Source organism: Cricetulus griseus, chromosome 7 (assembly GCF_003668045.3).
Source record: "Cricetulus griseus strain 17A/GY chromosome 7, alternate assembly CriGri-PICRH-1.0, whole genome shotgun sequence".
Lineage (NCBI taxonomy): Eukaryota > Metazoa > Chordata > Mammalia > Rodentia > Cricetidae > Cricetulus > Cricetulus griseus.
Window position 1 is genome coordinate 59071411 of NC_048600.1, and position 13148 is coordinate 59084558.

The following is a 13148-nucleotide window of genomic DNA, read 5'->3' on the forward strand; positions in this document are numbered from 1 at the left end:
TTCTTTCTCCTGGGCATCCATTCCATAGCCATGTATTGAAAACCTACTGTGTGCCAGCCAGTTCTCTAAATGCTAGGTTAAAAGCAGTAAGCAAAATAAAGTCCCAAACCTATGACTGCAGCTTCCAATTTTATGGAAAGTGATGCCATCTGTAGTGGCTGCTGGGGGAAAACACATTAAGCACAGAGGCACAGCATGGTGGCACGGGAGAGGGAAGACTGTCATTTGGATAACCTGGAGAAGGAAGACAGCTCAGATGAGGTAGAGAGGTGGGGTGGAACAGAGGCCTGAGAGAAGGGACAGGAAGTGCTGTGGCTTTTCAGAGAGGACAATCAGGAAAAGGGAGAGCCAGTTCAGCCCCCCCCCCCCAAAGAGCAATAATGAGCAGTACTGCATGAAAGGCAGGGTGGGGGCCGGATTGCCTTCTTTTGGCTAAGTTTTTTTTTCTTTTTTTTAATTTATTTTTTACATCCCATTTCCTCTTCCATCCTTTCCTCCCACTCCCTCTACTTCTCCACTCCCTGCCTCCTCTCATCTGCTCCTCAGAGAGGGCAAGGCCTCCCCTAGGAAGTCTACTAAGTCTGTCCCATCATCTCGTTGAGGCAGGACCGAGGCAACTCTCCACCCTCACAACCCTGTGTCTAGGCTGAGCAAGGTTTCTCTCTATATAGAATGGGCTCCATTAAGTCAGTTTGTGCATTAGTGTTAGATCTTGGACCCACTTCCAGTGGCTTCATATATTGTTCCAGTCACATCGTTGTCACCCACATTAAGGGAGTCTAGTTTGGTCTTATTCGGGTTCTCCATTTGTCAGACCTAAATCAATGATCTCTCACTCGCTCAGGTTCTTTTGGCTAAGTTTTAAGCTTTCTTCCTCCACTTGATTTTTCTTAATAGTTTGGAATATATTTCCTTGTCTAGAAAGTCAGTATGATTATAGCTAGAGATAAGTGGATAGTGGTTAATATAATTTATCTATATTTCTTTCATATTATTGTTTAAATAATTATGTTACATTTATTTGTGCATGAACAGAGGTCAAGGGACAACTTTCAAGAGTCAGTTCTCTTTTTCTACCACATGGGGTCCAGGGACCAAATACAGGTCGTTAGGTTTAGCACTAAATTCCCTTCCCTGCTGAGCCATCTCACTGGCCTCTCTCTTATTGTGGTTGCCTGCAGTTCCCACCACCTTCTTACCATTCTGCTTCCACATTCAGAGATGGACAAGCCGATAATAAAGTCAAGAATGCTTTCCTGTAAATGACCTAATCCTAGGGAAAATAACCACACCCACCTATGCTGACCTGCCCAGACAGGCACCAGTGCTTGAACTTGGGTAAGATGGGCTGTACTAGTAAAATACACTTGGTTAGTGTAAAAGAATGTAAAATGCTTCCTTTAATAATATGATTATAATAGAATACATATAATATGTATTAAAGTAGAATTATTATATTAAAATATGTAATATGTAAATATTATAAAATATAATATTTTAAAATCAAGTTAAAGTATTAGTAACCTTTTATTTCACCTTCCTGTTAAATTTAGGTACAAAATAATTTCAAGTTATGTATAATTCATATTTGTTACATATGATTCATATTTGTTGTTCACTTTTTTTTTTTCCAGGACAGAGTTTCTTTATGTAACAGCCCTGGCTGTCCTGGAACTCACTCTGTAGAATAGGCTGGCCTCGAACTCACAGAGATCCACCATTTTTTTAAAAATGTGTAGCCCAGGCTGGCCTCGAACTCAATATACTCCTGCCTCTGCCTCCTTCAGCAAACCCTACTGGCATGCACCACCTTAACTGGCTACTTTTTACTTCTTTAGACAGCTTTGATCTATGCCAAAGTATTGATGGCATTATGTCAGTTGTTTATAATGTCTTCACTGGGCATCTGTAGAGTCTTCAAATATTATCTAAAATTATAAAGATAGGACTGGGGAAATGATTCACTGGTTAAGAGCATTGCTGCTCTTGAGAGGACCTGGGCATACACATGGTGCATGGAGGCAAGCAGTAACCATACATGAATATAAATGAAAAAATACATAATTTTCAAATTATGAAGACACTTCCTGGAGGTGTTCAGATGAGAAGAAACTGTCACCTGTCAAAAAGCTCACAAATTGAAAACATTTTCCAATTAGCTGTGATTCTAAAACTGATGACCACCTCCAAATGACTGCTTAGTTAAATTAAATTTGACTGAGACAATCCTTACATACTGAACTACGACCTATTTTACGAATATTTTAGTTTTTTCAAACAAATAGCTGAGTCTCAGTCAATAGCAGCACCCATGCTTCCAACCATCACACACTCTCAGGCCATCAGACTACACCCAAATAAGGCAAAAGTCCAGCTGTGGGGATCCTAGGGCCTCTGTCCCCACCCCCACCCACTCTGTCTTTAAAGTTTCCCTGTCCTACCTGAAGAATAGTCAGTGAAAGTCTCTAGTACTGAGGGCTTCTGGGCTGGTGAAGTGTTCTTCAGGAGCAACTAATATCTATCAAATGTAATTTGTCTAAAGTTTCAACAGCACCCATATATCCCAAGAGACAGACAGCCTGGGAAAAATAGCACCAGTGGTGACAGAATTTATAAATGCATCAGTAAGCCCTGGCCCCATAGATCTCAGGGCAGATGTCATAAGAGACCCAATGTATGATGGGAAACTCAGTGTGTGATGGGCTTAGACTTTCTTAGGTAACACTGGAGTATACACTGTGGTCTTCTTCAAAGAGGCCTTATGTTTTCTAGACCCTTGTCCATAAAGCAGGGGGACAAGGCCTGTTAGGACAGGCATGTACCAGCCTGCTTTGCAGTGTGATGTTTTGAAACAAATCGGACAGATTCAACCATGCAGAAATGTTACTGTATTGCAGAGGTTAGAATTCAGAACATGCTTGGCTGATTCAGCAATCCTGCTTAATTGCTACTGATTCTGATGAGCAGAAAAGAAGCTACCTCTGATATTTAGGCAGTCAGCAATTTCTGCCAAAAGAATTGATGGTCCGAGAAGGCATAGTATGAGGAGGGAGAAGATCAAGTGGACTTAACTGGGTTATTATGTAAATTCTACCAAGGGGGCTGGAGAAGTAGGGGCTCAGTGGGTCAGGTGCTTGCTGCTCAAGCTTGAGGACCTAAGTTCAGATCCCAGCTGATCTGGCACACACAGTGGAAAGTTTGACCCCACCTCAAACAAGATAGTAGGCAAGGGCTGACTCTCAAGTTGTCTTCCGACTTCCACATGCTCTCTATGATGTGTGCCTGCCAATAAACACACACACAGACACACACCACCACTACTACTACCACCACCACCACCAACAACAACAACAACAACAACAACAACAAAAGTCTTAGCACTTATCAGGAGAAAATGCAATGCTTTAAAATTATTTTTTCCTTTATGCAATTATATCCTGAAATTTAAACCAGAATAATTCTAATTTCACTTGGTAAGAAAATTAACTCCTAACTCCCCATAAACAAATATACACAAAAATCAAATCTGTGACTTTGTATTTAGTCCAAGATTCACAAGAAGAAAACATTTACTTCTAAATAATAGAAAAATTACTCAAAACAAAAAATCCCTACATTTTATTTTACACTTCCAATTAAAAATTGAAACTATCATTAAGTGCTATAATTCAAATTCAAAGCTATACTTTTAAGAATAATTTTGGGGTGTGTGTGAATATACATCATATGGGTGCAATGCTCACACAGGCCAAAAGAGGGCATAAGATCACCTGGAACTGGAGTTCCAGGCAGTCCTTAGCTACCTGAAGTGGGTGAGAAGAATTGAACTCTGGTCCCTTGAGGAACAGTATGTGCTATTAACTGCTGAGCCATCTGTCCAGCACTTAGTAAATATCTTTATAAAAAACATCCAACACATATTAATTAATGTACATACTTGGGAGGTATATGTAGAAAATGAGCAATTCTCAAGAAGAAATCCCTTAGATGTATGTCTTAATCTCTTCCAGGTTGGTGTCATAGAATGCCACAGAGTAGGTAGGTCATAACAAACAGAAATTTGTCTCATCATTGTGAGGATTGCAAAGTCCAAGATCGAAGGCTCCATCCAACAAGGGCTTTCTTGCTGTGTCATAACTCAGAGGAAGGCATCACCTGGATACAAGCAAGAAGGGTCCAAACTGACTTCTATAATAAACCCATTCTCAATAAGAGTACTAGTCAACCCTTGAAGGCAGAGACTGAGAACAACTCCCCTCTCACAGGTTCCAGCTCTCAGCCCTGTAGCATTTGGCCATTAGTTCTTCAAGATGAGTACTTTTTGACAGACATGTTCGAACCGTAGCAACATGGCTTAAGTTTTGTCAGTTGCATGTATCAGGATGTGGGGAAGATTTGATTTTTGACATGATGTCCAGGAAAAGTACCTGAAGCAAGGGTCAAGTTTGTCACAGAAGTCAAGCTGGTGCTTTCTCCATTGATAAACATTTCATGTGATTTATTTTATTTGATTCATTTGGTGGTACAGAAGTTAGAACTAAAGGTCTCTCATACATGAGACAAGTGCTGATTTTATCATTGAGCTACACCAGCTCTTTTAGTCACCCTGCTTTCTGGTACAGAGAGGAAGCCACCTTAAATATTTGTTCCTTATCCACACAGGTAGCTCCTGCTGTGTTTTCAGAATTTCTATATCTGTTGTTAGTCTAGTCAGTTCACACCCAGATGTGGTGACACTTATCTGTAATCACAACATTCTGTAGGTCAAGGCAGAAAGATCAGACGTTCAAGGTTATCCTCATCCACATAGCAAGTTTGAGACCAGTCTGGGCTACCTGAGACCATTTTCCAAAGAAGAAAATGGAAGAAAGCTAAAAGTAGTCTTTATGCCAAAGAGGCATCATTATTAATGGATGGGAAGTAGTGTTTGTGGTGGACAAATAATTTTTGAAATGTCAAACAATTTTTCTCGTGTGTGTGTGTGTGTGTGTGTGTGTGTGTGTGTGTGTGTGTGTGTGTGTGTGTGTTTGCCTTTGCATGTCATGGTCCCCTACATTCTCACCCCTATTCAGTCATTCATTGCCTAAAGGAATGGATTACTCAGAGTAAAGCAGATAACAGAGTAACTGATTTTTGGCTTTTGAGTATCAGAAGGAAGACAGTGGTTTGAGTACACGTTATGATTCAAGCAGAGCTTCCTGTCCATCTTCCACCAATGAAATTACCTAAAGACAGGGACTACTGGAGGAAAAGTAAGCCTGGCAGGGGAACCTGAAAGGATGCTGTTGTCAGTGTTGTGACTTGACTGTAACATGCCCCCCACAGGCTCATGTGTTCCAATACTTGATCTCTAACTGATACTGTTTGGGAAGATTGTGGAACCTTTAGGAGGTGGAGCCTTGTTGGAGAAAGAGGGTCATGGGGGGGTGGGCCTTAAAGCTTTATATCCATGTCCCACTTCCTGTTTAATCTCTGCTTCCTGAGTGTAGATGCAATGTGACCAACCAGCCTCCTGATGCTGCCTCCATCTTTCCATGCCTGCTGCCATGTTTCCCCTGCCATGATGGACTCTGTCCATTTGTAACTGTAAGCCAAATAAAGCCTTTCTTTGTGATGTTTTTATCACATCAACATGTAAGTCTCTAAGATAGTCAGCTTTCTGCTACTGTGACAAATGCCAGAGATAATTACAAGGAGAAAGGTTTATTTCGGCTCCCTAGTTTTTGGAGATTTCTGTCTGTGATTGGTTGGCCTAGTTGCTTTGGATCTGTGGTAAGGCATCTTGGCATGATGGTATTACATTGCAAACTAGACATTTTATGTCCAAGTGTATTTCTCATTATCTCCCTTGGGGGGGTACACTCTAAAAGACCTAAAGTCTCTCACTAGGCCCCAGCCATTACACTTAAAATCTTTGTGTGGTGCTACTTTGGGAGCAATCTTTAGCACTTGGTTTTTTAGGGGATAGCCTGGTTCCAAACCTCAGCAAATCTCTATCATAATATGACAAATGGAGCTGTGAGGTTGCTCACTGGGTAAAGAGCCTGTTGTGTGCAAATATAAAGACCTGAGTTCTCATCTTTGGAAACCATTCAAAAGCCAGGCATAATGTCACATAACCCCAGTGCTGAACAGAGAAAGGCAGTTGCTGAAAGTCATTGGCTAACCTAACCAAATCAATAAGCTGCATATTTGGTGAGAGCTCCTGCCTCAAAATACAATGTGAAGCAGTTGCTGAAGCCAGAGTAGGGATGAGAGCTGCTCTCAGCATCCGTTAGATAAACTTCTTTTTATAGAGAATAATGGTTAATGCAGAGATGTATGGCTACTCAAGGTGCTGAAACTAAATGCACAGCCCTAAACAGGACAACTATAAGCATTCCCTCAAAGAGTCAGCCTGGACTTCAACTAAGTCAGGCTTGGACTTCTAACCTTGAAAACTATGAGGTAATAAACATGGGGTGTTTAAATCATAAGTGCATGGCAGGTTGTTATGTGGTGTGCCAGCTAGTTTTATATCTACTTGACACAAGCCAGAGTCCATCTGAGAGGAGGGAACCTCAATTGAGAAAAGGCCTCCATAAGATCTGACTGTAGGTAGGCAAGCCAGTACAGCATTTTCTTTAGTAGTGATTTTTGAGGGAGGGTCCAGCCCATTTTGGGTGGTGCCATTCCTGGGCTGGTGGTCCTTGGTTCTATGAGAAAGCAGGCTGAGCAAGCCATGAGGAGCAGGCCAGTAAGCAGCACTCTTCTATGGCTTCTGCATCAGCTCCTGCCTCCAGGTTTTTGATCTGTTTGAGTTCCTGTCTTGGTTTCCCTCATTGGACTATGACTTGGGATACGTAAGCCAAATAAACCCTTTCCTCCCTAAGTTGCTTTTGGTCATGGCGTTTTATCACAGCAACAGTAATCCTGACTAAGACATATGGGAATAAAAATGTGTAAGGGTGTTAAGTTATTGACAACTATGTATGGAAATAGCCAGCCCAGTGTCTTCACTCCAAAGCCCACATTTACCAGAGTTATGCCCTACCCTCCTGTTCCCAGATAGTACTTTTGTTTTAGGTCTCAGCTGTACTCTAATACCCAACTCAGCTGACTTCCCCAGATGAGTCATACAGAAGGACCTTCTCTGAGTTGGATCACATAGAAGACCACAGTATCTTTTCACATGTACAGATCTGTCTGGGAAAACAGTAGCCATGTGGGTTCGTCTTAGACACATGTAAAACATGAAATGCCTAAGGGACATGTGATTCATCCTACACTTGCTGCACACAAGTGACCTGGGTGGCAGCAGGACAACTGTGCTTTATTTTCCACTTGCTGTTAGGTGGCATAGTTGTAACACCTCTCATTGTCCTAGGCACCAGAAGGAATAGCCACGTAGTCTCGAGCTCCCAGAACTCTCTGGGAGCATCATTGTAAGAGAAATATTGGGGCATTTAGAATGTGCCTGCCTACTCTTCTTTTATGAAGGCATTTGTAAATTATGTGATTCAATTTACTATAATACTAAAAGCAGGCAGTATTTAGGAACTGGATGAAAATATCTATCATGCATTACAGAGATCTAAAACTGCAATAATACACCCATCCAACACCTTCACTTCAAGACCCAGAATTTGCAAATTTCTTCCTTTATGATAAGCTGTCATGAAAATATTTGTATTTCAGTATCTCTCCCTGGGAAGGTAAATTGAAAAATCAGGGTGCAGGAATGCAACAGGATGGAAATAATACATCTGTTGAATCTGTCGTTGCTCACTTCACAGTTGGAAGCATTTATAGAAGTTAAGTGGTAAAAACAAATTGACATTAAACTAGCATGGCTTGTTTGTCACATAGTCATATGTTGGGTGGGGGTAAATAGCTCAATACTAAAGGCACTTGCTGTGCAAGCCTGGTAAATTCAGTGTGATCCCCAGAACCTACAGAAAAGTGGAAGGCATAAACCAACTTCACAAAATTTTCCTCTGACCTCCACAATTGCATGTGTGTCCAAATACATAAATCATACACACACACTAATAATAATATTAATAACTACTTTTTTAAAAAAAGGCACATGTTAACTCAACTCACATTTGCCAGCACCTACCATGTTCGGAACCTTTCTGTATACTTGGGAAGAATACAAAGAAATAGGTGTATGGTGTCTGGCTTTGGGAAATTAGTCAAGCACGGAGAGTGTGATGGCGAATGCTGTCAACTTGACAGGATCACCAAACTCCTGGGAATGTTTGTGATGGATTATCTGGTTTAGGTTAACTGACACACCCTAAATATGGGCAGCACCATTCCCTTGGCTGGGGTCCTGCACTAAATATGAACAAATCAAACAAGAATATGCCTTGCTTTCTGCTCGATAAGTGTGGGCACAGAGTGACCAGCTGCCTCAAGCTCCTGATGCATACTTTCCCCACCATGATGGAGTATGTCTTCTGGAGCTGTGAGCCAAAATAAATCCCCCTCTCCTGAAGTCAATTTTGTCACAGCAATGAGACAAGCAAGCAATCAGAACTGCTAAGACCCATCTAATCATTCTCTTACTTGCAACTGGAAATTTTATTTAAAAGAAAATAACAGATGAAAAGCCTGCCTCAGTGTTTTGAAGTTAAGTGTTTGTATCTGCGAAAAGAATGGCTACTTTAAATCTCTAAGAAGTTCATTGATCTGACACCAAATCTCATACTTTCTCATTCATTAATTGTGACATATGCGTGTACATAACATAAACATTTGTAATGTCTTAGACCAAACGTACTGTTGCTGATTCCTAAATATTTGTGAGGATTCTGTGTGTTGTATATGTGTTTGTCAATGCTGGCATGTGTGTGCATGTACGTGTGTGTGGTGTATGTTTGTTAATCTGTGTTTGTGTGTGTGTGTATGTGTTTGTTTCTCTCTCTCTCTCTCTCTCTCTCTCTCTCTCTCTCTCTCTCTCTCTCTCTCTCTGCATGTGTGTGTGTGTGTGTGTGTGTGTGTGTGTGTGTGTGTGTACACGAGAGAATGTTAAGACCCAACATTGACATTGGGTGTTTTCACTCAATCACCCTCCACCTTTATTTTTTGAGACAGCATCTATCACTGAATCTATGCACATATATTTGCCTAGGTAGGATGGCCATTGAGTTCCAAGAATCCAACTGTTTCCACTCCATCCCACTCCCAGCCCTGGGATTACAGGTGTTGCTCATTGTCACTTGGGGCCTTTATGTAAAGTCTGGGGATCACAACTCAGATCCTCATGCTATGCAGAAGACATTTTACTGACCAAGCCACCTCCCTTCCTCTAGTAGAACATTGTTTTACCTATGTAGATACCTGCCATTTCATCCCAATACATATAAATCACATGATAGCAAATTAAATAATTGTGATGGTTACACAATTAAGAATCACTGAATCACACTTCAAATAGGGTTTCCTAGTACAAAAATTTATCCCGATAAGACTGTCAACACAAAACAAAAACATTGTCATTCCCACACTTAAACCTTACAATGGACCCCCTTAGTGTTCTCCAGACTACTTACTGTGACCTGCAGGATTGAACCTTTTCTGTGGACTTGCCTACCTCTGCCACACTTCCATCCTCCTATACCCCGAATCTGTTGTTTTTATCCTGCCTGCAGGTTTGTCAGGTCTTTCTACTGTAATCTTCTCCATAAATCTTGAGTAACAGCTCTTGCTCAGCTCTCTGTACAAATGCCATTTCTGTGACTTGAATATGGCTTCATGGATCTCTGGAAGAGGCATGTGGTCGATGCTTGGACCTCAGAATGTTAATGTGGACAAGTTTATAACAGTTAGGACTCAGAGGAAGGGCTCAGGTCAGTTGCTGGTGTGCTCATGGAAGACACTGTAGGAAGCCACTCTCTCTGGCTCTTGCTTTGATAGTGTGGACTCTTCTCACATAGTCTTATCACTGCTGCCCACCATAGTGTGATAGAACCAGGAAGACTTCTCCATGGGCTGCACCATGCTGTTTGGACTTTCAGAAAAGTAAGCTAAGTAAATTCTTAACAAGTAGGCTGTCTCAGGAAGCCTAGTTTTCAACTCTGTTGCTGTGATTAAACATCCTAACAAAAGCAATTTTAAGGAAGAGAGGGTTTATTTGGTCACAATTCCAGGTTACAGCTGATGATTGTGGGGAAATTGGTCTTATCCATAGCCAAGAGCAGAGAGCCAATGAATACACCTATGCCTGCTCATGCTCATCTCTCTCCAACCCACTCACACTTAGCTAGTCCAGGATCAAACTCCAGAGAATGGTGCCACCCATAATGGGTCTTCCCATATCAATCAACAGTAAGCAAGACAACCCACCTCAGGCAAGCCCACGGGCCACCCTGATCAGGACAATCCCTCAATGAGACTTCCCAGGTGACTCTAGAGAGTATCAAGTTGACAAGTAACATTACAGTGATGGAGAGATAGTTCAGAGGCTGAGTCCATACTGCAAGTGCAGAGGACTCAAATTTGATGCCCAGCACCCATGTCAGGGACATCACAAGCACCCATAAATCCAATGCCAAGGTATCCGTTGTCCTCTTGTGGCTTCCTCAGACACCTGCAGTCTGGTGCACACACTTTCACACACACACACACACATACACACGTGCACGTGCTATGTGGGAGAGCATGCAAACAAGAATGCACACTGCAAGCACATACAGAAAAAATTGCATAGGTCATTCTTATAGTCTACATACTTCTGAAAAGTCATCAATTTAATCTTTAGTATCCAAGTTACACACACTGGTTTGGCGGGTGCTTGTGGTAAACATGTAAACACAGGAATCTCTCTGATGCTTAATTACTTTTGGTTTGGACATTTGTAAAGTTTGTAGTTTTATTGTTTATTAAACATGTTAAAAAATTAGATTCCAGCTAACATAGTGGTACATGCCACTATAAAATGAGGATGACTTGCTTCAAGGTCTGGCTGAGCAGTAGGATCTTATTGGAGATCTAAGGAAAGAAAGAGTACAGCCAGAGGCTTCTGGAAGAGTCCAGAGTCAGGAGAGAAAGTAATAAACTGAACATGGCCAGGACACTGTGCTGTGCATGAGAGGGAGAGAGGGAGAAAAGGAAGACAAAATAGTGTATGGCAGAAATGGCAGGGTTGGTTATATGGGAATGAGAATCTCGGGTAAGGGAGCACATGAGCTAGAGAAGTTCACAGTAGGGGGCGGGGTGAGAAGAGCCAGTAGTCACAGATACTGAGTAAGGCTGAAGATCAGCATACATTTTGGTATGCTAACAGGAACCACAGATAAATAGCCATTGTCCCTTCTGACAGTGATGAAGAATGGTTCCCTTGGTAGAGGGAAGCAGGCCCCAGAATTAAGGAGAGGAGAATTTCCTTTGGACCTGACAGTTTCCAGCACTCAAGAGGATGAGGTGGGAAGATCTCAACTTTGGGGCCAGCTACCTAATAGCAGCATTGAGTCTCAAAACAGAAGAGCCTAATTTTAATTCCTTTAAGATGAAAAATGTATCTTTATTGCATTTTTATTTATTTAGAGTGTACACATGCCATGGCATGCATGTAGAAGTCAAAGGATAGCCTCTTGTGAAAGTCAGTTCTCTCCTTCCACCATGTGGGGCCCAGGGACCAAACTCAGGTTGTTAGACTTGGTGGCAAGAGCCTTAACTTGTTTAGTCATTTCACCAGTCCCCAAATCACTATTTTAAATACATTGACAATTTATATCAGGAAACCTCTTTAAACTTAGCATTTAAGAAGTTCTTACTTACTTCCAGAGTCAACAATGACAAGACTCCGAGGGTAAAGCACTGGTCCCAGTAGGTGAGGACCAGAATTTGCATCACCAACCTCCAGGGAATGCCAGGCAGACATGGCGGCCCACTTACAATCCCAATGCTTAAGAAACAGAAAGGAGACCCCAGAACAGGCATACTAACACCACCCTGTCATGCCAAAAAGGACGGGAAGGAGGAGAAGGAAGTGAATGATGAAGAGAAGATACAGGGAGTGAAAAGGGAGGAGGAAGAGGAACCACTACCAGTAGTGAAAGGCTTTTAACTTTTGTGGGTCTTGTTCTTGTTTTGTTGAAGGAGTCTTGCTATTACCATGTTCTACATAGATACTCACTGGCATTTCAAGTGATACACGTCTACTTTCCAGACCTGTCCTTTCTCCTCTAATCTGTCATAAATATTAGATCAACCTGAGATTCCCCAAAGAGATCTCTTTGAAGTTCAAAACACTCAGCACCCATACTAAGACCTACAAAATGCTTCCCCAAAGCTCTTCTAAAAATTAGATTTTTACATAAATAAGCACTTAATCTTCATAGGCACATCTTAAGTTTTGATGTACAAATACTTCAGTAGATACCTATATTTTTTTTGTTGGGGGGAGGGTTGTAGCAGGGTTTCTCTGTGGCTTTGGAGGCTGCCTGGAACCAGCTCTTGCAGACCAGGCTGGTCTCAAACTCAGAGATCTGCCTGCCTCTGCCTCCCAAGTGCTTGGATTAAAGGCGTGCACCACCACCACCCAGCCAGTAGATACTTATATTATAATGATCTGTACCATCAGAGTCCTGTTGATGACTGATGACTTGGTAGGGAAAAATCCCCAATACACTTACTGTTCATGGTTCTGTAAGCCAGTGTTCTATCGCTGTGATAAAATACCCAAGATAAAACAACTTACAAGAAGGAAAAGTTTAATTTAACTGGAGGTTTCAGTTAATGGCTAGTTGGTTGTATTGCTTTTAGAAATTGACAAGAGATGTGGTGAAGCAAGCTGCTTACTGGTTAGGCAGGAGGCAGAGAGCGCTCAATTCTACAGCAAAACCCAGCTTCCTGGGTTTAGCAACCTATAGATCATCTATTTATGAGGTCAGAACCCTTGTGGCCTAATTGCCTTCCCAAGGCCCTACCTGTGAGCACCTGAGTCCAAGTCTTCAACACTTGAATTTTAGGGGAAAGTTTGAGAACCACAATAATATTTTATTAGCATTGACAACTAAATGACACTATCTAAGCACTATTTTTTGCATAGCCCTTTTTAGTCTCTTACCTCTACACAGATCTACCCCACAGAAGACTGGTTTATTTTCCATAATTGAACATGCTTCAGTTGCTTGCTATTCACCTGCTGATACCGAATG